Here is a 22,945-nt window from a genome sequence, read left to right on the forward strand (position 1 = left end):
TATATACTGGTAGAATACCCATTACAGGATGGGTAAAATTAATTCCTCAAACAGTTTTGCTTCACTTTTCTGTCCTTTTACAAAGATTAAAATCAATGTATTGTGATACTAAATCTTATGTCTAGAATCCTTATTTTAATTTTCATAAAAATTCGTTACATAGTGTTTATTCTAGAAAATGTTCATAATTTAAGGCATAGGCTTAAAAGATCTTAAATTAAAATTCAGGGAATCTTGCTTAATAGGTGTCTAATTATTATGAATCAAATTTAATGCAAATCTGAAATATTTAAATTGGATTTTGTGTTTATATAATGCCCTCTAAAAAAAAAGTGAATTCAAGGAACATTTATTAATTGATGTCTTAATAGATTTTGTTTAAATTTCACAAAAATCCAAGATATCTGAATTATAGCAAATGTATTCCACCCTTTTTTGTCCCAATTAGCATAGAACAAAATTAAACTAAATATAGCCTACATTATCCACCTGTGCATCTAGCAGCCCTGTTGCCAAATTCAAAAGGAATAAAACATGTACATACAAATATATAAATATTTTACACATATATAACACTAGCAGTTCAGCCCAGCTTTGCTTGGGCCCTATGTACTGTTCATAACTTTATGTGCATATGAATATATATTAAAAATGTTTGACTCTTGTCCAGGTAATATACATCTAAAATTTCAGGTGTTAAGACCCAAAATTGGCTGAGTCTGCAAAGGTCAACTCTTTCAACTTGGACCTCTTGGCAACCAAATTTTCACCCCAAAACTGATTAAAAAGCTTGCTCTATCTCTGAATACACTTTATGTAAAATTTCAAATGTTTAGATCAAAAATTGAGTAATTTAGTAGAGACCGCAGAGAATTTTTTTTTTTTTTAACTTTAACCCCAATTTTGACCCCTTAATATTTATTGTTTTGGGCTAAAATCAAATTAAAAAGTTTGATTCATGTCCAAGTAACCTACATTTAAAATTTCAAGTGTTTAGACTCAAAATTGGTGGAGTAGTTTGATAGTTTCAAAGGTCAAATTGTTGAACTTTGACCCCTTGACAGCCAAATTTGTGGCCGGAAACTGATTAAAAAGATTTTCCCAAATCTCAATACTCCTTATGTCAAATCTCGAGTCTGTAGATTGAAATTGACAAAGTAGTTTGGTAGGGAAATGTACACACAGACACAGACAATTTCACTTTTACAGATATACTTGCAGTTCCGCCCGGCTTTACTTGGGCCCTATGTATTGTTCATAACTTTACGTGCCTATATATGTATATATTAAAAAGTGTGAACATGTACGGTAATGCCTTTCTATATAATAGGCTTCCTTAACTACCATAGAGAAAAGTTGGTAGAGACCGCAGATATCAATTTTTTTTAAACTTTGACCCCAATTTTTATCCCTTAGCATTTAGGCTCAAAAAGAATTATAAAGATAGATTCTTGTCCAAGTAATCTATATCTACAATTGCAAATGTTTAGACCCAAAATTAGCGGAGGAGTTTGGTAGAGTTCTCAAAGGTAAAATTGTTGAACTTTGACCCCTTGACAGCCAAATTTCTGTCTGAAAACCGATTAAAAAGATTTTCCCAAATTTCAATTCCCCTTATGCCAAATTTCGAGTCTGTAGACCGAAAACTAACAGTTATTTGGTAGGAAAATGTACACACACACATTTTCATTTTTATAGATATATAGACTAGCAGTTCCGCCCGGCGTTGCTCGGGCCCTATGTACTGTTCATAAGGTTATGTGCATATTAAAAAGTGTGAATATGTAAAGTAATGCCTTTCTGTATAATAGTCTTCCTTAACTATCATAGAGAAAAGACACAGACATTTTTACTTTTATAGATATATAGGTAGATAGATAGATAGATAGATTGGATGCAATATATAGTAATGATTAAAAAGTATTAAAAAAAAAGATTCATGCGCCACCACCGACAATCGAAACCAAAACGTTCAGCTCACGATTTATTTTGCCTCTGCCGCAAATGACTGGGCTATGAGAACATGTTTACTGCAAGGCTAAAAATTAAAACATGAACCAATATCAACTACGTTATGCATTCGTAATGCCACCATTCGACCTTCACCTGGCAAATTTCATTTTTTTTAATGTTCACACTTTTGCACTGATTTTTCCGAGCTAAAACCCAAATATAAAGTTTTGCATGGATTCAAATACCATATATATGAAGTTTCATGCCTGTAGACCAAAAGCTCTAGGAGGGGTTTGGTAGGCAAAATTTGTTACACAAAAATATATACGTATACATAAATATATATGGAAACAATTTTGTGTTTACTATAAACTTTTTATGCAAATATTATGCAAGTATAAATTATGTAGAATATCTGCATGAATATAATTACACGTAATAGTTAACTAAAGATGATTATCCCATTAGAAAACCGAAGCAACTAATAGGGAATTAATTAAAATGAATGTTTAAAATGATATGCAAATTAACTAGATCTTTTGCTAGTGAATGCAATTCCACAGCTCATATATATATATATATATATATATATAAAAAAAAAAAAAAAAAAAAAAATTGCATTTTCTTTTTAAATAAATAGAAAAGAGCGGTTTTAATATGAATATCAACACACAAAAGAAAAACGAATTTGCATTCGTGTTATAAAAAGAAAGTGCTCAATCTTCAGTCAAGCAACAACTAATATTTATTTTATTTAAATAGTATGCATTATAATCTCTTCTAAAGATACCCAAGTTTTGTCTGCTTGGTCTTTAGAAAAATTGTAGGTTACACTAATCCAGATATCCGCGTGAAAGTAAATGTTTAAATGCTTGGATCATATAAAATTAGTTTCACTGTGGAAACTAAACAATATCTACCAAACTACAAAATGAATTAATATTTTTTTTTATTTCTTACTTTGGCTCCTCTTCATTTACTTATCAATTAAAAAAAAATAAATCTATCATTAGTAAACTTGATTGACATTTATTATGATTTGCAGAATACAAAATTCACTCCAGAAAGATTACACGTCTCTAAAGCTCCCCTCTCCCCGCCTCTCTTTTTGCTCAACCCTGATAAATTGACGTGGGGAATTTTTATTTCTTCTACGAATTTACGAAATGTGTGTTCATATTTTTGAACAAAAATGTTACATCTTACAAAATTGATAGTTGTAAAAACAATCTCTCTCGCGTGTCTGCATTTTGTGAAGGATGTTATTATTCCCTTCAAACCCAGAACATATCGTAACCAGCTATAGGTTCATCACTAAAAACATAAATTTTCATAGCAATCTTTGAATTGAGACTAAAGATTTATTCTACGATCTCGAAAGATGATGAATACTCCCATCTCAGTGTGCCTGCGTGAGGCATCAATTTTGAAGCAAGGGTACACAATCTCCAACTACATCTCTCTTGATTTGGCACTGTTTGATTCTAGTGACAAAGAAAAGTCAAGAAAAACTGGAAACAATGCCGAGATTAGCAGAGCTCTCCTGGTCACCCATTTTAGTATGACACATGAGGAATATATAAAAAAGTGATAACTGAGCTGACATTGCTTAAGTAGATAAATATTACCATGTGGAATATTAAGAAAAATAATTTAAAATATAAATGGTTCTAATTATTATTGTTTTTAAATAGGATATTTAAACATGTTATGTACATATGAGAAATAGATATGCAACTTCGTTAATACAGTTTATATAAAATAAATTATTTGCAATAAAATAAAATAAAAATTATTTGAAATAAAATAAATTATTTTACATAAAATAATTATATTGAATTATTTTCACGAAAATTATGAAATACTTTTCACGAAAATTATGAAATACTTTTCACGAAAATAATGAAATAATTTTTTACGAAAATAATGAAATACTTTTCACGAAAATAATGAAATACTTTTCACGAAAATAATGAAATACTTTTCACGAAAATAATGAAATAATTTTCACGAAAATAATGAAATAATTTTCACGAAAATAATGAAATAATTTTCACGAAAATAATGAAATAATTTTCACGAACATAATGAAATACTTTTCACGAACATAATGAAATAATTTTCACGAACATAATGAAATAATTTTCACGAACATAATGAAATAATTTTCACGAACATAATGAAATAATTTTCACGAAAATAATGAAATACTTTTCACGAAAATAATGAAATACTTTTCACGAAAATAATGAAATACTTTTCACGAAAATATGAAATACTTTTCACGAAAATATGAAATACTTTTCACGAAAATAATGAAATACTTTTCACGAAAATAATGAAATACTTTTCACGAAAATAATGAAATACTTTTCACGAAAATAATGAAATACTTTTCACGAAAATAATGAAATACTTTTCACGAAAATAATGAAATACTTTTCACGAAAATAATGAAATACTTTTCACGAAAATAATGAAATATTTTCACGAAAATAATGAAATACTTTTCACGAAAATAATGAAATACTTTTCACGAAAATAATGAAATACTTTTCACGAAAATAATGAAATACTTTTCACGAAAATAATGAAATACTTTTCACGAAAATAATGAAATACTTTTCACGAAAATAATGAAATACTTTTCACGAAAATAATGAAATACTTTTCACGAAAATAATGAAATACTTTTCACGAAAATAATGAAATAATTTTCACTAAAAAATAATGAAATAATTTTCACTAAAAAATAATGAAATAATTTTCACTAAAAAATACTGAAATAATTTTCACTAAAAAATACTGAAATAATTTTCACTAAAAAATACTGAAATAATTTTCACTAAAAAATACTGAAATAATTTTCACTAAAAAATAATGAAATAATTTTCACTAAAAAATAATGAAATAATTTTCACTAAAAAATAATGAAATAATTTTCACTAAAAAATAATGAAATAATTTTCACTAAAAAATAATGAAATAATTTTCACTAAAAAATAATGAAATAATTTTCACTAAAAAATAATGAAATAATTTTCACTAAAAAATAATGAAATAATTTTCACTAAAAAATAATGAAATAATTTTCACTAAAAAATAATGAAATAATTTTCACTAAAAAATAATGAAATAATTTTCACTAAAAAATAATGAAATAATTTTCACTAAAAAATAATGAAATAATTTTCACTAAAAAATAATGAAATAATTTTCACTAAAAAGTAATGAAATAATTTTCACTAAAAAGTAATGAAATAATTTTCACTAAAAAGTAATGAAATAATTTTCACTAAAAAGTAATGAAATAATTTTCACTAAAAAGTAATGAAATAATTTTCACTAAAAAGTAATGAAATAATTTTCACTAAAAAGTAATGAAATAATTTTCACTAAAAAGTAATGAAATAATTTTCACTAAAAAATAATGAAATAATTTTCACTAAAAAATAATGAAATAATTTTCACTAAAAAATAATGAAATAATTTTCACTAAAAAATAATGAAATAATTTTCACTAAAAAATAATGAAATAATTTTCACTAAAAAATAATGAAATAATTTTCACTAAAAAATAATGAAATAATTTTCACTAAAAAATAATGAAATAATTTTCACTAAAAAATAATGAAATAATTTTCACTAAAAAATAATGAAATAATTTTCACTAAAAAATAATGAAATAATTTTCACTAAAAAATAATGAAATAATTTTCACTAAAAAATAATGAAATAATTTTCACTAAAAAATAATGAAATAATTTTCACTAAAAAATAATGAAATAATTTTCACTAAAAAATAATGAAATAATTTTCACTAAAAAATAATGAAATTATCTGCAATAAAATAGCATTTTAAATAAAATAATGTGATTAGTTAAAGCAATGAAATTATTTGCAATAAAATAATGAAAGTACATTGAAACAAATTAAAAAGAAATCCCCCAAATTGGTAAACGGTGTTTTAATTTCAGTCTGCCTTTAAAAGAAAACAACTTTGCATTGCTAATTGATTGTTACTTCAGTTGACAGCTGACGTTTGAAGGAGTTGTTTGTAATATCTCTAAACAAAAAGAACAAAAGAAAGAAAAAGCATTGTGAGATTTTAATGACAATGTATCCCCCCACCCATCCTTTACACATTGAAAAAGATGACATTTGATTATTGCATCTTTTTTATCATGTGACCTGAGAACAAAAACAGCTTGTAATTATTGTTTTGAAGTATGTGAAATTTTCATTTTAATTTCTTGCTTTAAACCACCTTGATTATAATAGCATTAATATTGTTATGAGAGCAAATTAGATGCGCCGTTGTTTTTGTTTTGTTTTAGTTGATACTTCATAAAAACATTTTCTTTTTGCTGTTTGTTTTGTTTTCTAAGAAAATATAATTAAACGAGACTTCAAAATTGCTTTCATTTTATTTTAACAAAACCCCTTAAAGACTAATGGCGAATTCTAGGTTAAAATTTCTGAGGTGAGCGATCATAATTATTTAGTTGGACAGATATTATCTTTGTTGTTAAAAAATACAATAGATTGCAGTCTTTTCTTTTCTTTTTTCTTTTGTGTTTATACTTGAAGACAAACTTTTAACTCGTTAAATTTATTATTTTCAAATCTTATGGTTCTGAACTTTCGAAATGAGGATTGATTATTCATATTGTTTGGATTCTTCAGACTATTGTTTTCATCTTGAATGTTATTTGCACAACCTTTCGGTCGATGCAACCTTTGATCTTTTTCATTGAACTCGGGAATAGAATTTCCAACTGAACCTTTTATTTAATCCATGGGAGTAGCAAGCTCTGGTTCTATCAGCCATGACTGGGCAAAAGTCTTAAGTAATTTGCATTTGTATTTTTGAGTCACCCCACACTGAGGATTGAACTTTTCATAACTAAATTTCACCAAATATTCTATCCAGTGCACCACGAGTCTTTGCAAGAAGTATCCAATACGTTCAAAATTTTAGTGATATGAAGTTCTGAAGGTATATATTAGTGTTGGGACGATTAAGTGGAATCAGAAAAATCGACAAGTTTGAGGCAATTGGAAAAATGCGTGTCTATTTTCTGATTCTTTTGATTGTCTTTTTTTTTATTTGATTTGCTAGTAATAATGTTATTATAATGATATAATAGATATCTATTGATCTTATAATACCAGTAAAGCTAAAATCTATTGATCATCCTCCACAAGTGTAATTTTATGTTTACTAAAATACCTGCATATTTAACATGTGTTTTTATGGAAATCTATAGTTAACTATTTGGAGATTTATAAAAAAATCGGAAATGGGAATTTAGTATGGAATTGATAAATGTATCGGAATTGTCCCATCACTAGTATATATGTATATAAATTCATATAGGTAAATCTTTCAGTTAGAAAAGGCAAGCTCAATGCATAGCATTAGAGATCATACATATATATTTATTTGAAACTTTTTCATATAATTTTCTAATGATTCATAAACAAACCAAGTCATCCAGTTTACAGTTGTTGTAAAAAAAAAAAAAAAAAAAAATTGAAACAACTGTAAATTATTTTAAATATATATATATATATATATTTATATATATTGAATAATTAGCCAAATTAACCTGGAACAAGAAACTATATCCGATATCTGTAATGTTTTTATTCTTGTTTTTCAAAAAAGGTGGTGTTTGATCAACACAACTGGCGAGTTATGATTTAATGTACTGTTTTGTTTTAAATCACTGAAACTGTTTCATGGTAAATAGTGAATTTTTGGAAGTAAACTAATACAGTAGTTGCAAGGTATTAACTTACTAGCAAAATAGTTTTTCAATAAACGACTTTGGGTTAACTTTTTTTTTTTTTTTTTTTTTAATAAGTTTTAAAGGTTGAAAAATTTTCAAGATTATGCATATACGAGGGGCATGCAATAAGTAATGCCCCTGACCCACTTCCCATAGCAGTAGAGCAACGAAACTTGGCACAGTTATTAGTCTTTCTCTACATAGGAACCACCCAGAGTTATGCATTTCTCCCATCGTTTGATGCCGCTCTGGAGACCGTTTTTTTAGAACAACCTAAGTTGGTCCTCCAACCACAATGTGACATCAGAAATCAAGGCTGTATCATCTGGGGAAACGCTTTCCTTTCAAAAACAATTTCATGGCTGGGAAGAGGTGAAAGTCAGAGGGTGCAAGGTCAGAGAGTAGGGAGGATGGGGAAGGATTCCATAACCACGTTGTACTTCTGATCTGGCGACATGCGAGTTGTGGCCCGGAGCGTTGTCCTGCAGGAGGAGGGTACCTTTGCTGATCTTGCCCCGCCTCTTGATTTTGATAGCTTCCCTTAATTTCCTCAAACGTGAAGCATAATAGGCTTCTGTAATTGTGGTACCCTTTGCCAGGAAATCTGTCATCACTACTCCATCCTTGTCCCAGAAGACTGTGAGCATGACCTTGCCAGCAGAGGGCTGCACCCTTGCCTTCTTTGGAGGTGGTGAGTCCAAATGCTTGCACTGCATTGATTGGGCTTTGGTCTCTGGATCATAGTGATGGACCCAGGTTTCATCCTGTGTAATCAGTCTTTTGAAAAACTTTGACTCCTCTTCTTGGCACATCTCCAAATTCATCCTCGAGCACTCGGCACGTTCTCGCTTCTGGAATGGTGTGAGCAACCTGGGAATCCATCTGCCACACACCTTATGCATATGCAAATGGTCATGAATGATAGTTTCCACAGACCCTGTACTAATCTTGACATCTTGGGATATTTGACAAATAATAATGTGCCGATCTTCCAAAATGGCAGTCTCAACTTGACAGACAGATGTCTCATCACTGGCAAAATGGGGGTGGGAGGAGGGCGACCAGGTCTGGGGGCTGTTTCCACAGACTTCCGGCCAAGTTTGAATTCATAATGCCAGTGTTTTACAAGGTCATATGATGGGGCATTATCATCATAAGTTTCTTTCATTTCATCAAAAGTCTCCTGTGGTGTGCGTTCTTTCAAATACAAAAACCGGATCACTGCTCGACATTCAACAGGCTCCATTTCACACCTGACTCCGTTCTAACACCTGTAAAACAGAAACCACAATTAGTTCAGAGCTGTAATTTGCCACATAACCCGTAGAGATATAAATCATTGCACATGCAAAATTTCAGTTAGATCAGACAACTGAAAATGAGTCAGGTGCATTACTTATTGCACGCCTCTCGTATATGGGTGGAACGATAAATTTGTCACTCTAAAGAAAACAACACTACAGCTTTATTTTAACACTTTTATTGAAAAAAAAAACCCAATTCATATAACTTGACATCTATTCAATGTAGCCGCCTTAAGCCTTGATCACTGTCTCAATACGGGTCAGATACTGGAAGCATGCCTTTTCCACAAACGCTGGCGGAAGCTTGACTGATGGTGGTGAACAAGCTGGCTTTGGTGTTGTGGGAGGTCATGTGGATGTTCTTGACGTATGACCAAATGAAGTAGTCCAACAGATTCAAGTCAGGTAAGGAGGGGGACAGTAAGACAAGGGTACAAACTCATAGCACTCCTTCTAAAGTCAAGCCTGAGTCTCTTTGTCCTGCTGCCACACCCAGGGTCTGACAGTGGCGACCTGATTACACCAGGGGATCACTACACTTTAACTTTCAAACCCACTTCAAAATGTGAGGTAGCATGATGTAGCCTTCAGTTGAAACCACACCAAAGACCATAACTGTAGCTGAAAACTTCATTGAGCTGTGCCCTCAGTCATTGAATCATCGGTCTGGATTTTGAGGGTGCTGGCAATGGTTCTGTTGTCATAACTTGGATCAGTAGAGAGCATGAGTTTTACAGCTTCACATCATTGATCTTGCTCGTTGAACATTGTGTCATTTTCAGACATGATAGAAGGCTCCTATTGTTCTTGGGATTTGTACACAAGCAGTAGATGATCTGCAACAAAAAAAGAAAACCTGCTTTTATCAAATGGAGATGGAATCATGTTGTCTTTTCTAGGGAGGCAATTTTATCGTTCTACGATATATACTTGTTCACAAAAAGTTTTTGATGAGTAGTGGCTGGAGAGAGCTTGATATGGGTATCTGAAACGGACCCTAATTATCGAGTTTGAAACCGACGGCACCAATGGCTTATCTCATCGAAAACTTTCTATAAACAAAATATAAATAATACACTCTTATTTTTGGATTTTCCTTATAATTGAGCACTCTGCTGGATTTCTTTTTCCACTCCAAAAATAATTATATATATATATGGACACATGTTTTGCTGTCTATAGCTCATTAGTGTGACTATACTTAGTGAGTTTTGAAACCGGGACCACAGTGACTGAAACTCTGCACTCTACTAATAGGCCATTAAAATTTGCTAGCTCATGAAAAAAAGTATATCTCATAAATGTTGTAATTTATTTATATTATTGTTTTTTGTTTGTTTTTTTTTTTTTTTAACGTATTTAAATATCTTTTTATGGAGACGCATTTACTTGAATGCTAAGGAGAAAACATTGTTCTTTTTTATCAGTTTTGATGACCCCCCCCCTCAGGTGAAAGTGTGTGTATATATATATATATATATATATATATATATATCCACGGACACGTGTTTTGCTGTTTGTATCATCATCTAGTCATGGTAGTGTCATGAATCTTCCTGACTCTCTTACACTATCTTTTTCTACCCTTTATCACACTAGGTAAGTCTTCATAGATGTATTAAGAATCCTCTATTATCATTTTATGAAAGTTCTGTGTGGTTTCCTAATAGAGATTTTTGTATCTGTTTGTTTGAAGCCGAGACTATACTATTACTTACTTTCAATTCAATAACACTGTAGTGACAAAGCTATATTTTTCTTTTTATGGTAAATCAATAAAAAAAATTAAAAAAAAAATAAAAACATATTTAGGCCATGTAAAAATAGATGAAAACATAATTGGGCAAAAATTTTATTCACTAACTAGCAAGGGGGAGGGCACCAGACGTTGCCAGTCGTAAAATATGCTTAAATATATTTTAATTCATGCATATTTCCTATTATTACAGACAATTCTCTCTTGAATATTATATTGTAGCTAATATATAGTACTGATCTTAAAAGAAAAAAAATGACTTGGGTGCCATCAGTTAGAATTAAAACCAAAACATTTAGTACTCCAGCCGTGTTCCCTACCATTTGAGCTAATTCGGCAGACAGATAAGAAAGTTTTAAAATTTTACCACTTTTAGCTAGGATTAGTTTTACGCATGCACAAACTAATACAAAGGATGGAATACTGTTGCCATATCTGGGCAGGAGCTGCCAAAAACAGCCTATCATGCCTTGACAGAGGACAAAATAGACTTCGTGGTTTAGTGGGGGATGCCCTTTTCTCTACCCTGCAACCCCTCTCCCACAGAAGAGACGTTGCGAGCCTATCCTTGTTTTATCGTTATTTTCATGGCAGGTGCTCGTCTGAACTCCAATCCCTGGTCCCCCCTTGCCAATCTTTCACGAAAAACACCCGTCTAGCTGAATCCACTGTGAAAAATTTCCCCCACTCTATATCTGTGCCTAAATCAAAACGCGGATTTCATGAACAAAGCTTCTTTCTTAGAACTGCATGCCTGTGGAACTCTGTTCCGTCTGCCTGCTTCCTTCCGGACTACAACTTGGATGTCTTCAAGTCTAATGTTAACAAATTCCTAATGAACCGCCCCCCTAATTAAACACTTCATCAAATCTCCTCACTAACGTAATGTACTTGCAATAACCCTTATCCCTGAGTGGCTTCCGGGCCTTGATAAGTGGTGATCACTGTGTAAAAAAAAAAAAAAAAAAAAAAAAAATGTCTACAAGTTGAAACGAACATTTTGCATTTCAGTTTGCTGGCATATATCCGTATGCATTATTCATCCATCCAAACAAAGATTTTACTTGCTATAAATAATCCTTAGTGTATGAATACTATTTTTATGTTAATTTCAGTGTTATGTGATCAGTAGTTTAAGAGTTTATCAGTTAAATATTTACACACAGACACTCGTACATCTACTGTTTTATTTCTATAGAAGAAGATTTCAACTCGGACTTTTTTGTGCGAAAGATAACTAATAATTCTATATTATTCCACTGTATTGACGAGTGGGTCTTTTGCTTTTAGATGGAACGATTTTTTTATATAGAGACAAACACTATTGTTCGGATTAAGTTAAAGAACTCATTAAAAATATAGATTGCCCATTATTGAAAATAGTGATCTTGGAGTAAAAAAACCCAAAAAACTATTAATGAAACAAGAGAAGGAATTGTACATTTATAAAGAGAAAAGATTAAATTTTGTTGAAAATCTTTTTATGAAAATAACCCAGAAATAAACGAGTTGTCACAGATTTAAATTGAATGGAATTTTACTGTATTTACCCATTTTGGAACACTAAACTGGCTGATTGGTGATACCTAGTTTTAGCAATCATTTCAAAGAAGATCTTCAAAGTGGAATTACTTGACGAGCAACTTGAAGACTTGGCATTGGCATGGACGCAGCTTTCTTATCTTGGTTGTTTGTGCCAGAAAATCCTTGCGAACTGATTTGACCGATTTATTTTTTTCAAATAAGTTATATGAACTCTGCAGCGCTGCACTTCACTGACAACACATTGTCTTGAAGCAATGTGTGTTTGCTTGAAAGACAAAATCTTGCATCTGCAGTTTCTTTTTGTTCATAAAGAGAAGTTGATTTCGTTTGTCTCTTTATCGTATATCTTCACACTCCTTTTTTTATATTATTGAATGCCAAAATCAAAGATTGAGAGTTGATAATTTTGTAGATGGGGGAAATATTTTTGGACATCTCAGTCTGGAGTTGATTAGATTATGAAAAGGTTTTAAAATATGGATTAATTATAGATTTGTACTAAATTTTGTTTTCGACGTTTCACACTAGTCTTTCACTCATTCTGTACCTTTTTTTTTTCTTAAACTGCAACTCAAAGAAAGAACAATATTTTACTGCAACCAATTGTATCCACATGTAATATTTAGCCTGTTCGATTCAGACAAACTTTGCCACTTTAATGCTAACAAATTCTTGTCATGGACCGCCTCATAAGTAATAAAACACAGTTCATGCCATTGATCGATGTCAGTACTCTCATAGTGTTTCTCATCTTTTGGCTGGCAATAATTTTAGTCTCATTAAACTAATCCTCAAATTATTCATAGCCTTGATAAATGATGACCTGAAATGCAAATAAAATATGCATATTTCTTATGAAATCTGTGTTTAACAAGTCGTATGACAAGGTGTCTCAAAATGATTGGACACATTTGTAGATAAAAAAAGAATTAAATAATCAAATAAGGAAAACATTTTTTATTTTTTAAATGTACGTAGAATGCCATTTTATTTTAATTAGGCTAAAATTCATTTGTATTTGTATTCATGCATGTTTTTTAATTTTAGAATACCTTTATGAATTTGATTTCTTTGCGTGGTGATTTTGGTTGACCAGCAAGATTGCCCGATATAAACCCCTGCGTTTTTTTTTTCTTGTGTAAATATTTGACGTCAAAAGTATTTAGCCACCGCTCTCGATCTCATGAAGAATTAAAACAAGCCATTCGTTTTAAAATTGCTGTTATTTCACTCAAAATGATCCATCGAGTTATTGAAAACTTTTGTGAACATCTGCAATTGTGTGTTAGCAATGATGAGAAACATTTAGCCGATTTAACATTTAAGACTGTGCAAATTTTATTTCATTTTACCTACATTTAAAAAATAAAAATTTTTTTTTCTTTATTTAATTGTTATTTAATTGTTTTTTGACCAACAAATGTCAGATCAATTTGGAACACCCTGTATCGTTCCAAAATGGTTTTCTACATTGCATAAACATATTTAAATATTTTGCTGGGCTCTAAAATTTTAATGCACCATAAAATATTAATTATCTGATTCCCTCTTTTTTATGTGAAATTTGGACCCATTTCTCTCACTAACGGTAAATTCAAAATGTCCTATTTCAACTTTGCACAATAGATGCAACATCTATTTTATATACTTTTTTCGTATATGCAATATCGGTTGCAAGGTTAATTAAGTTACATTGATTTTGAAGAAGATTTTATTAATTAGCTATTTGTTTTTCTTTTTGAATTCAGTTATTGTTTTAATTTTAATATAATAAATTTGTTTTGCAATATTTCCTGGACAAATATTTAGCCTTTGTGTTCAAATGTTTCATTCTTCTGAGGAACTGACTTGATTTTTAACAAGTTTCAACAATCTATTTTTAAATTGCAAGTAAAAAGGCGGAGTATTTTTTTTCTTTTTCTTTCGTTATGCTCATATTTAAAAGATGAATAAATTTGTATTTTAACTTTGAAAATATTTTTTTCTATATAAATAAATGAGAAAGATGTTGGTCTATGTTTACAAAAAAGTTATGAATGAAATGTTTTATTTAAATTAATGCTTCAAGTATTTCAAGTAGCGAAATTTGCAAAGCTATAGCGAGCTGGAAAAGTCAACTTATATACAATGTGAAATGAGTTGTATTAGAAAGTTCTGACACTTGTAGTCTTGTAGAAAAACACTGTTGGTTATAAGACAAGGTAGGTAAAAGGAATAATAACAACAGTGAAAGATTTCAATAATTTTCAATTAGAAATATTAATTTTACAAAAAAAAAAAAGACGATAATATAGTGTTAATTTCTCAAATTTTCGGGGTATACTTCATCTTCAGGAAGAATAAAAAGAAAAAGTGGTATATACAATCACTTTGTAGAGGTGTGTTTATGCCGGAAGTTGAAATAGCATGCTTGTAAATTATTCCTACAATGTGGGTTGGCATTTGTGTTAGTTATTGTTAAATATTGTTACAACATTTATTAGTAATAATTATGCTATTATTCAAGTGTTTTTCAACGAGACTTCATTGTCACAAGTCCTTTCACTGCACACAGTGCTCCAAGCAAACTATTAATACATCCTCCTTATCTATATAAGTGAATGTGCGTGTGTACATTTTCTAACGCAATAACTCTGTCAATTTTCGCTCTACAGACTCGAAATTTGATATACAGGGTAGTGAGATTTGGGAAAATCTTTGTAATCCGTTTTCGGCCAGAAATTTGGCTGTTAAGGTGTCAAAGTTCAACGATTTGACATTTGAGAACTCTACCAAACTCATCCGCCAATTTTGGGTCTAAACACTTGAAATTTTAGATATAGGTTCCTTGGACATAGATCTAAATAACTTGATTTGAGCTCAAAATAATAAATGTTAAGGGGTCATAATAGGGGTCAAAGTTAAAACAATTGACCGCTTTTTTTTTTTTTTTTTTTTTTTGCTCAACATACACTTCCAAACACCCGGGAAACACCAGGCTGAAATGCTAGTATATATATATATATATATATATATATAATTACAGACGATCATAGCAACATTGGTACCGATTCAAATCTAAACAAAGAGGACCTATAGTTGGTTTACTATGCTAGACTTTCTTCAACTTCTGTTTATATCTGTTCTGTCTTCTCCCCCCAGAAAAGATAGTGCAACATAGGAGACTAACCATAGATCCCCTTTGTTTAGATTTGAAACCGATAATACCGATGTTATTCTGATTTTCTGTAATACATATATAAATAAATTTTACTCACTTGATTTTGGGTTTTTTTTTTTTTTTTTGTTTTTTTTTTCATAATAAAGCACTCTGCTGGGAATTCTCTTCCAGTAAGCTTATCTATCTATCTATCTATCTATAGCGAGAAATTTAAAGTAATGAATTATTCTTTTGGTTAGGAACAAAATATAGTATTTGTTATCATTGCTCTCTTCAATCACTGAAAGAGAAATCGTGTTAGACTGAAGCAATTTTTATTTTTGTTCCACTCAAATTGCTCCTTTTTGGGAGCTGGAGTTGTGAAAATCAACTTTGTTTAACTCTTCCCTGATAGAGAGACAAGTGACTAGAGAATTTTACAGTTGATGTTCTAAAGCTCAGTATGTTGAGTTGCCTTGATTGGAATGTCAGATATGTACATATTTTATGTAAAGAATATATATTATTTTCTTTTAGTGGAGGGTATATTTTTTTTCTTCCAAAGTGAAGAACACTAATGATACAAACACCTGTGAATAGTTAAATACACTGATGTTTTTTTTATGCTGTGTAATAGACTGTAATTAAATGTTTCTGTAAGCCACAAAAAAACAAAACAAAAACATTCAAAGCAACGCAGGTGATAGAAACAATGACGAAATAATAATTATGGAGATAACAATAGTTTAATTGCTTAACTAATTCGTTCTATTCTTTTTATCTCTTTATTTATATGAAAGTTCTCATTAATTATGCCGTTTCTCTGTTAAAGCAAAGAAAAGTCATGTGTTTTATAAAATATATAAAATAAATATAAAAATTAAAAAAAAAAATTGTAGATAGAGAGGGGCAAAAGAAAGGTTATTATAGCTTAAAGGTTACCATACCTTTAGGTCGTTTTCTTTTTTTACTACTAGTTGAAGTACTTCTCTTAAAGTTTATCTTACTGGGTAGTATAAAATGCGATCCATGGAATCGTTATTATATTGTCATTTAATAAGTGCACACGGATACTACATGCAAAATTGTCAATAACACTGAAACACTTCTCTTTTGACACTGCCCTGATTTTGGCTGTTATGGCCCTGTTCGATTCAGGAATAGGCTGTATTATTTTGATAGACATTATCTTGAAGATGATCCCACACATAAAAATTTAAGAAAAGGTTAATGTCTGGTGAGTGTGATTCTATTGATGAGACGATCACCAAAGTGCCTCTGTACATCATTAAATGACGGTAAAACAAAGAGAGTTGGACATTCATGATGTACTAGTTTAAGCATAGATTGAAGTCTATTTGTACTAAATATGGTTGGATAGTGAATGCTGGTATTTTGTACTTGCCTGATAATTGCAATTTAAGACTGGAACTGATATATGATTTTATGTAGTTCGACTTTATTTAGTCATATCTGATGAATCAGATCTAGTGTTGGTTTGTCCTCACACCCACATCGTTTAGCAATATTCTTGGTATTGTTTTGATAGACATTATCTTTTAATTAACCTTACAGATAGAAATCTGGAAGTTTAAGGTCTGGTGAGTGTAAAGCTCATTCAAGATCTCACCTCCTACTGATGAGATACTCACCAAAGTGTCTCTGAATATCATTCAACAGTAGTTTTTGGCAGTTATGGCAGAGCATTAAATCTGGCCTATTTGGTATAATGATTAATATTTTCTAATGGGTCTGGAAACACAGGTTCAATCCTTGGTTGAGTTATGCCAAAGACTTTATAAAAATTGTACTTGATGCTCCCTTTGCTAAACACTCAGCATTAAAAGGTGAGGATACAGGTATAAGTGGAATAAACTTAAGAAAGGAGTTACACCCTTCCCTATAACTCAGTGTAGTCTTCTATATAGATAAAAGCCAAAGTGTGTGTGTGTGTGTGTGTGTGTGTGTGTGCGCGCGCGCATTTTTGTGTGTGTCTGCTAAAGCCTTTTTTTGCTGAGGTTATCGGTCGGCTCACCCCTTAAAATTTTTTACATGCTGTCTAGATGATAATATGTATGACTTAACAACAGGGATTGCACGTGTATTTAATTTGCCCAACTTCTAAACGCTATTTTTTTTCCAGATTTTTAGATCGCCGCATGTTTCTTTCGCTATTTGGTATAAAAGTGAAACTGAATTCGAATTAAGTGATTTAAACGTTTGGTCAATGTTGGCTTTTCACCGTCATATCAGACTATTGCTTTCATTTGGACAACACTCCCCTAATAAACGGGGGAAGCTGCTTTTCCTCCCCAAAGTTGAGTTTTCACCTCATTAAAAACTGTCCCACAGAAAATGTTAACTGTTGAATAGCTATTGCTTACATCGTTGTAAATCTTACGTTTGCAACTTCTATTTGACCTCATTAAGTGGGCACCTGTCAATTCTACTTAAATAAATTCAAACGTCTTTCACTTACTCTTTCTTGCTGGCCGAGCGGTTAACGTCTCACTTTTTTTTTCCAACTTTGCCTCAGGGCTTCGGGTTTGATCCTAATTACCTACCAAAACTTTTATTTTTTTATTTACGAGCACACACACTCCAAACACCCGGGCAACACCGGGCACCCCTGCTAGTCACTAATAAAAAGTCTTTGGGTTACCTTGGGCTAGTCGACCACTTTACTTTTTACTATTAACACTCAATTAATTTTGTATTTTTATCTTTTAAATAGTACAAAGCTGTACAGGTTTATTTTATATTAACAAATTTCATAAGTCATCGTTACCTGTGGTATGAAGTTTGTAAATTGCATTAAAAATAAAGGAAATAATAAATAAAAAACGCCCCCCCTCCAACCTCGTACCACATTTGAGTTGATCAGATTATCAATGCCTCGAGAATGGGTTGCTCTGATTGCAATTGTATGTGGTAATGATTTTTCTGTTTTCAGTGAGTAATTTATGAGATTGATTACAGGTATATTGTGTTTTATTGTGTTGGTAAATCGAGCTATGCAGAGAAGGGAAATGACAAATCAGAGTTGTTGGTCCTAGACATGCCGATGTATGTATTGTAGCACACCTGGTAATGATTTGTGGATGTTGAAACTGGTTATGTTTATTCAAAAAATATGTTTGAATACATATATCTCTAGTTTTATAAAGTTAGATATGTCGTTATCATTGATTGTTTTATATGCTTACATGTATTAGACAACTTTTAGAAATTGACCAGCTGACAGCCCAACATTGCCCGGTCATATGAGTGGTGTGCAATTAGGAATGCCCCTGACCCACTTCCAGTTGTCTGATCTAGCTGAAATTTTGCATGTGCAATGATTTATATCTCTACGGATTATGTGGCAAATTATATCTCTGAACTAATTGTGATTTCTGTTTTACAGGTGTTAGAACTGAGTCAGGTGTGAAATGGAGCCTGTTGAATGTCGAGCAGTGATCCAGTTTTTGCATTTGAAAGGACACACACCACAGGAGACTTTTGATGAAATGAAAGAAACTTCTGGTGATAATGTCCCATCATATGACCTTGTAAAATGCTACCATCATGAATTCAAACATGCCTGGAAGTCTGTGGAAACAGCTCCCAGACCTGGTCGCCCCCCCCCCTTTTGCCAGTGATGAGACATCTGTCTGTCAAGTTGAGACTGCCATTTTGGAAGATCGGCGCATTACTATTTGCCAAATATCCCAAGATGTCAAGATTAGTACAGGGTTTGTGGAAACTATCATTCATGACCATTTGCATATGCATAAGGTGTGTGGCAGATGGATTCCCAGGTTGCTCACACCATTCCAGAAGCGAGAACGCGTCAAGTGCTCGAGGATGAATTTGGAGATGTGCCAAGAAGATGAGTCAAAGTTTTTCAAAAGACTGATTACACAGGATGAAACCTGGGTCCATCACTATGATCCAGAGACCAAAGCCCAGTCAATGCAGTGGAAGCACTTGGACTCACCACCTCCAAAGAAGGCAAGGGTGCAGCCCTCTGCTGGCAAGGTCATGCTCACAGTCTTCTGGGACAAGGACGGAGTAGTGATGACAGATTTCCTGGCAAAAGGTACCACAATTACAGGAGCCTATTATGCTTCACTTTTGAGGAAATTAAGGGAAGCTATCAAAATCAAGAGGCAGGGCAAGATCAGCAAAAGTACCCTCCTCCTGCAGGACAACGCTCTGGTCCACAACTCTCATGTCGCCAGATCAGAAGCACAGGCGTGTGTTATGAAATCCTCCCTACTCTCCTGACCTTGCACCCTCTGACTTTCATCTCTTCCCAGCCATGAAGTTGTTTTTGAAAAGAAAGCATTTCCCAGATGATGCAGCCTTAATTTCTGAAGTCACGTCATGGTTGGGTGACCAACCTGGGTTATTCTACAAAATGGTCTCCAGAGCTGCATCAAACGATGGGAGAAATGCATAACTCTGGGTGGTTCCTATGTAGAGAAAGACTAATAACTGTGCCAAGTTTCGTTGCTCTACTTCTATAGGAAGTGGGTCAGGGGCATTACTTATTGCATGCCCCTCGTACAATAAGCTTGAACATTATATTTGAATTTATGCAGATTGCATATGTATTATTATAGAATCAATCCTCTTGATTAATATATATTATGAGGAATAATTTACCCAGTGGACTAATTAGCAAAGAAAAATTTTTTAAATAATAATGATAATGTCGTTCATCAAATTCTGTCTGTGTTTGTTTACAATATCACATCGGCTGATATTTGGGCTTAACGATAAATACCCTGGAAAAGTCACTTGTGATTAATGTCTAGTTTTGAAATATGCAAATGAAATGATTTGCAGCGATTTTAAATGGCACCTCTTTTATCGTAAATTGAACTCCTTAATAAGAAAAAATTAAAATGAACAGGGGATCATTCGATCTGTAGTCGAATACTCTACCACTAATCTTCAAATTATAATAAATCTGTTTTTTTTTAAAAAGAAATGATTTTCTTTAATTTTATTATCTCCTTTGGCCGGTGTAACGTAAAGTATTTCCCTGTAAAAATTCTTTTTTATCTATAAAAGAGAAAAGCTATTTTTAAGATCGGATTTTTTCGATTTTCGATACTTATCAGATGAATTTTTGTACAAAACATATTAAAGAACACTGCCAGACATATAAATTAGCTTTGTGTGAAATTTGCAAAAGATAGGCTCATCCGTTTTGAAACCTGTGAGGAAGGAAATCTCTCACACATCCACACACAAAGTGATTTTTGTATAATAGATTAGTTTTGAAATCTTTACTATTTCTGAACAGGTTTTTATTCATCCCTCTTTCTCTCAAGTCCACTTTAGTGACTTCTCCCATATCATCCTAGTTTCTTAAGACCCTTGTTAACTAATCCTGCTGCCTCAATTGATCTATATTTACTAAGAATTCTTATCGATTCTTTCAATGTGAATATACAATTGAAGTCTCATGTTTTACACACATCAATCTATATTTTCCAAATTTAATCTTCCTCTGATCTCAGACCTAAGCCTTTCTTTAAGACTCAATGTGTACGTCTATTATATCGTTCTCATATCATTTCTCTCCATGCAACGCATGCCGCCAACTCAAGTATGTGTATATGTTTATATATTTGTATGTACAGAGTTGACTCCTAAACTAATTAATCATTATCAATTTTTGGAATACTACACATAAGGGACTCAAAGGTAAGCTATATTTAGTTCAATTTATTTTTATCCAAAGAGGACAAAATGTGTGCGGAGGCCTTTCATGACATTCAGATGCCTCCGATTCTTTTGTGCAATTTTAATAATGAATATTAGACATCAATTAATAGATATTTCCCAAATTTCAGTTTTTGTCTTCATATTTTTTAATGGTGTTTAGTGGGTAATACGAGGACGACTTACTATTTGAAAATTTAAATATTTCAGATTTGCATGAAATTTAATCATCAGACACAAATTTAATCATCAGACACAAATTAAACAAAATTCTTTGAATTTCAGTTTCTTAAGACCCTTTAAGCATAAGCCTGAAATTAAAAAAAAATTTACTAGAATGTAAATCATGTAATGGATTTTGATTTAAAAAAAGATCATGAGGTTTAGTATATGTTAATTTTGGTCAGGGACATAAAATGGTGCAAGTCTGTTTTGTTTGAGAAATTGATTTTGCCCTTCCTGGAACTTCCTAGTAAATTAACAAGAGTGGTGTAAATTGAAGCATTTTGTGTGATGTATAAAGTATTGCTATAGAAAGTCATGAAGATATATAGCAGAAAGTAGGTAAACAATATACAAAATATATACAGAAAATAATAGAAGCTAATGAAGATTTTATATTTATTTAATATCCCCATCCTAATATTTTGTAATTATGGACTAGCAGAGGTTAAAATGATTTGGTTATGAGTTGTTTCTTTCAAATAAACTAAATATCAACGTTGTCTTGGTGATACCAGTTGTTGAGCATCAGCAGTTTCAGAAGCCATGTTCAATGAAGTAACAGTTGGGGTATCTCAAAATCTGCATTTTTGTCATTTTTAATTCTTTTTTATTGAGTTTTTAATTTGAATAGATTTTCAATGTGTGTGTGTATTACTACGGACAAAAATATATTCCCTCTCATTGCATATATTTACTTTTATAGATCACAAATGAACATATACTTCACTGTCACCATAAAAACCTGAGAAAGATGGTATCATGAGCACAAAATAGATACTATGCTAAAAAAAAAAGGTAATACCTGGGAAGATGGTATTATGATTACAGAACAGATACTACCCTCTAGCCCAATAGAGAATCAAGTATTGAAAGATAGTACATTAGCCTGTAAAATTATAGTAAATTGAATAAAAAAAATATTGATAGTATTGTTCATCTGTAGATATAAAAGTAATAGTATAGTTTTTGTTTTCCACTGATACCAAAACACCATTAGTAATAGTGATATCTTTTTGGGTTGCTCACCGATTGATGGTGAAGCAGTCATTGTTTTTTATCAACATCATAATAAACCTGCTCATAGTAGCAGTTATGCCTTCCCATTGTCAAATATATATGATCATTGGTAAAATGCTGCTGCTCTCAGAACCAGATCATCAGTTTACTGAACAGTGCAATTGGAACTACTGCCACCCATGGAATAACAGGATTTGCAATCAAGGTTTATTTGATTACATTATACATACTGATGCTAACCTCCAGGCATATCATCAGTGCTGAAAACCACACCAGTGGAAGTTTTGAGCCTGATCAGCAGACCTCCTCGGTGGGTGGCTCGACTGAATGTTGTTCAGTCCATACATGAAGTGAAAACTGCTACTAATGCACACTTTTTTTAAGAGAGAAATAGACTACCCTAGCGATCCTGTTGCACGTGGGGGTTCAACTCAGTTTAAAAAAAAAAATGATGAATTGATTTATTCATCCCTATTTAAAATCATTGACCTAT

General features: G+C 31.7%; 1 protein-coding gene across 2 annotated transcripts in view; it reads left to right on the forward strand.

Moving 5' to 3' along the window:
* LOC145245943 (metal transporter CNNM4-like) overlaps positions 1 to 22,945 on the forward strand; it is a 299,957-nt gene that overhangs the window by 169,311 nt on the left and 107,701 nt on the right. The window lies entirely within an intron of this gene.

The sequence above is a fragment of the Euprymna scolopes genome, chromosome 23 (assembly GCF_053919585.1).
Source record: "Euprymna scolopes isolate OS-2025 chromosome 23, ASM5391958v1, whole genome shotgun sequence".
Classification (NCBI taxonomy): domain Eukaryota; kingdom Metazoa; phylum Mollusca; class Cephalopoda; order Sepiida; family Sepiolidae; genus Euprymna; species Euprymna scolopes.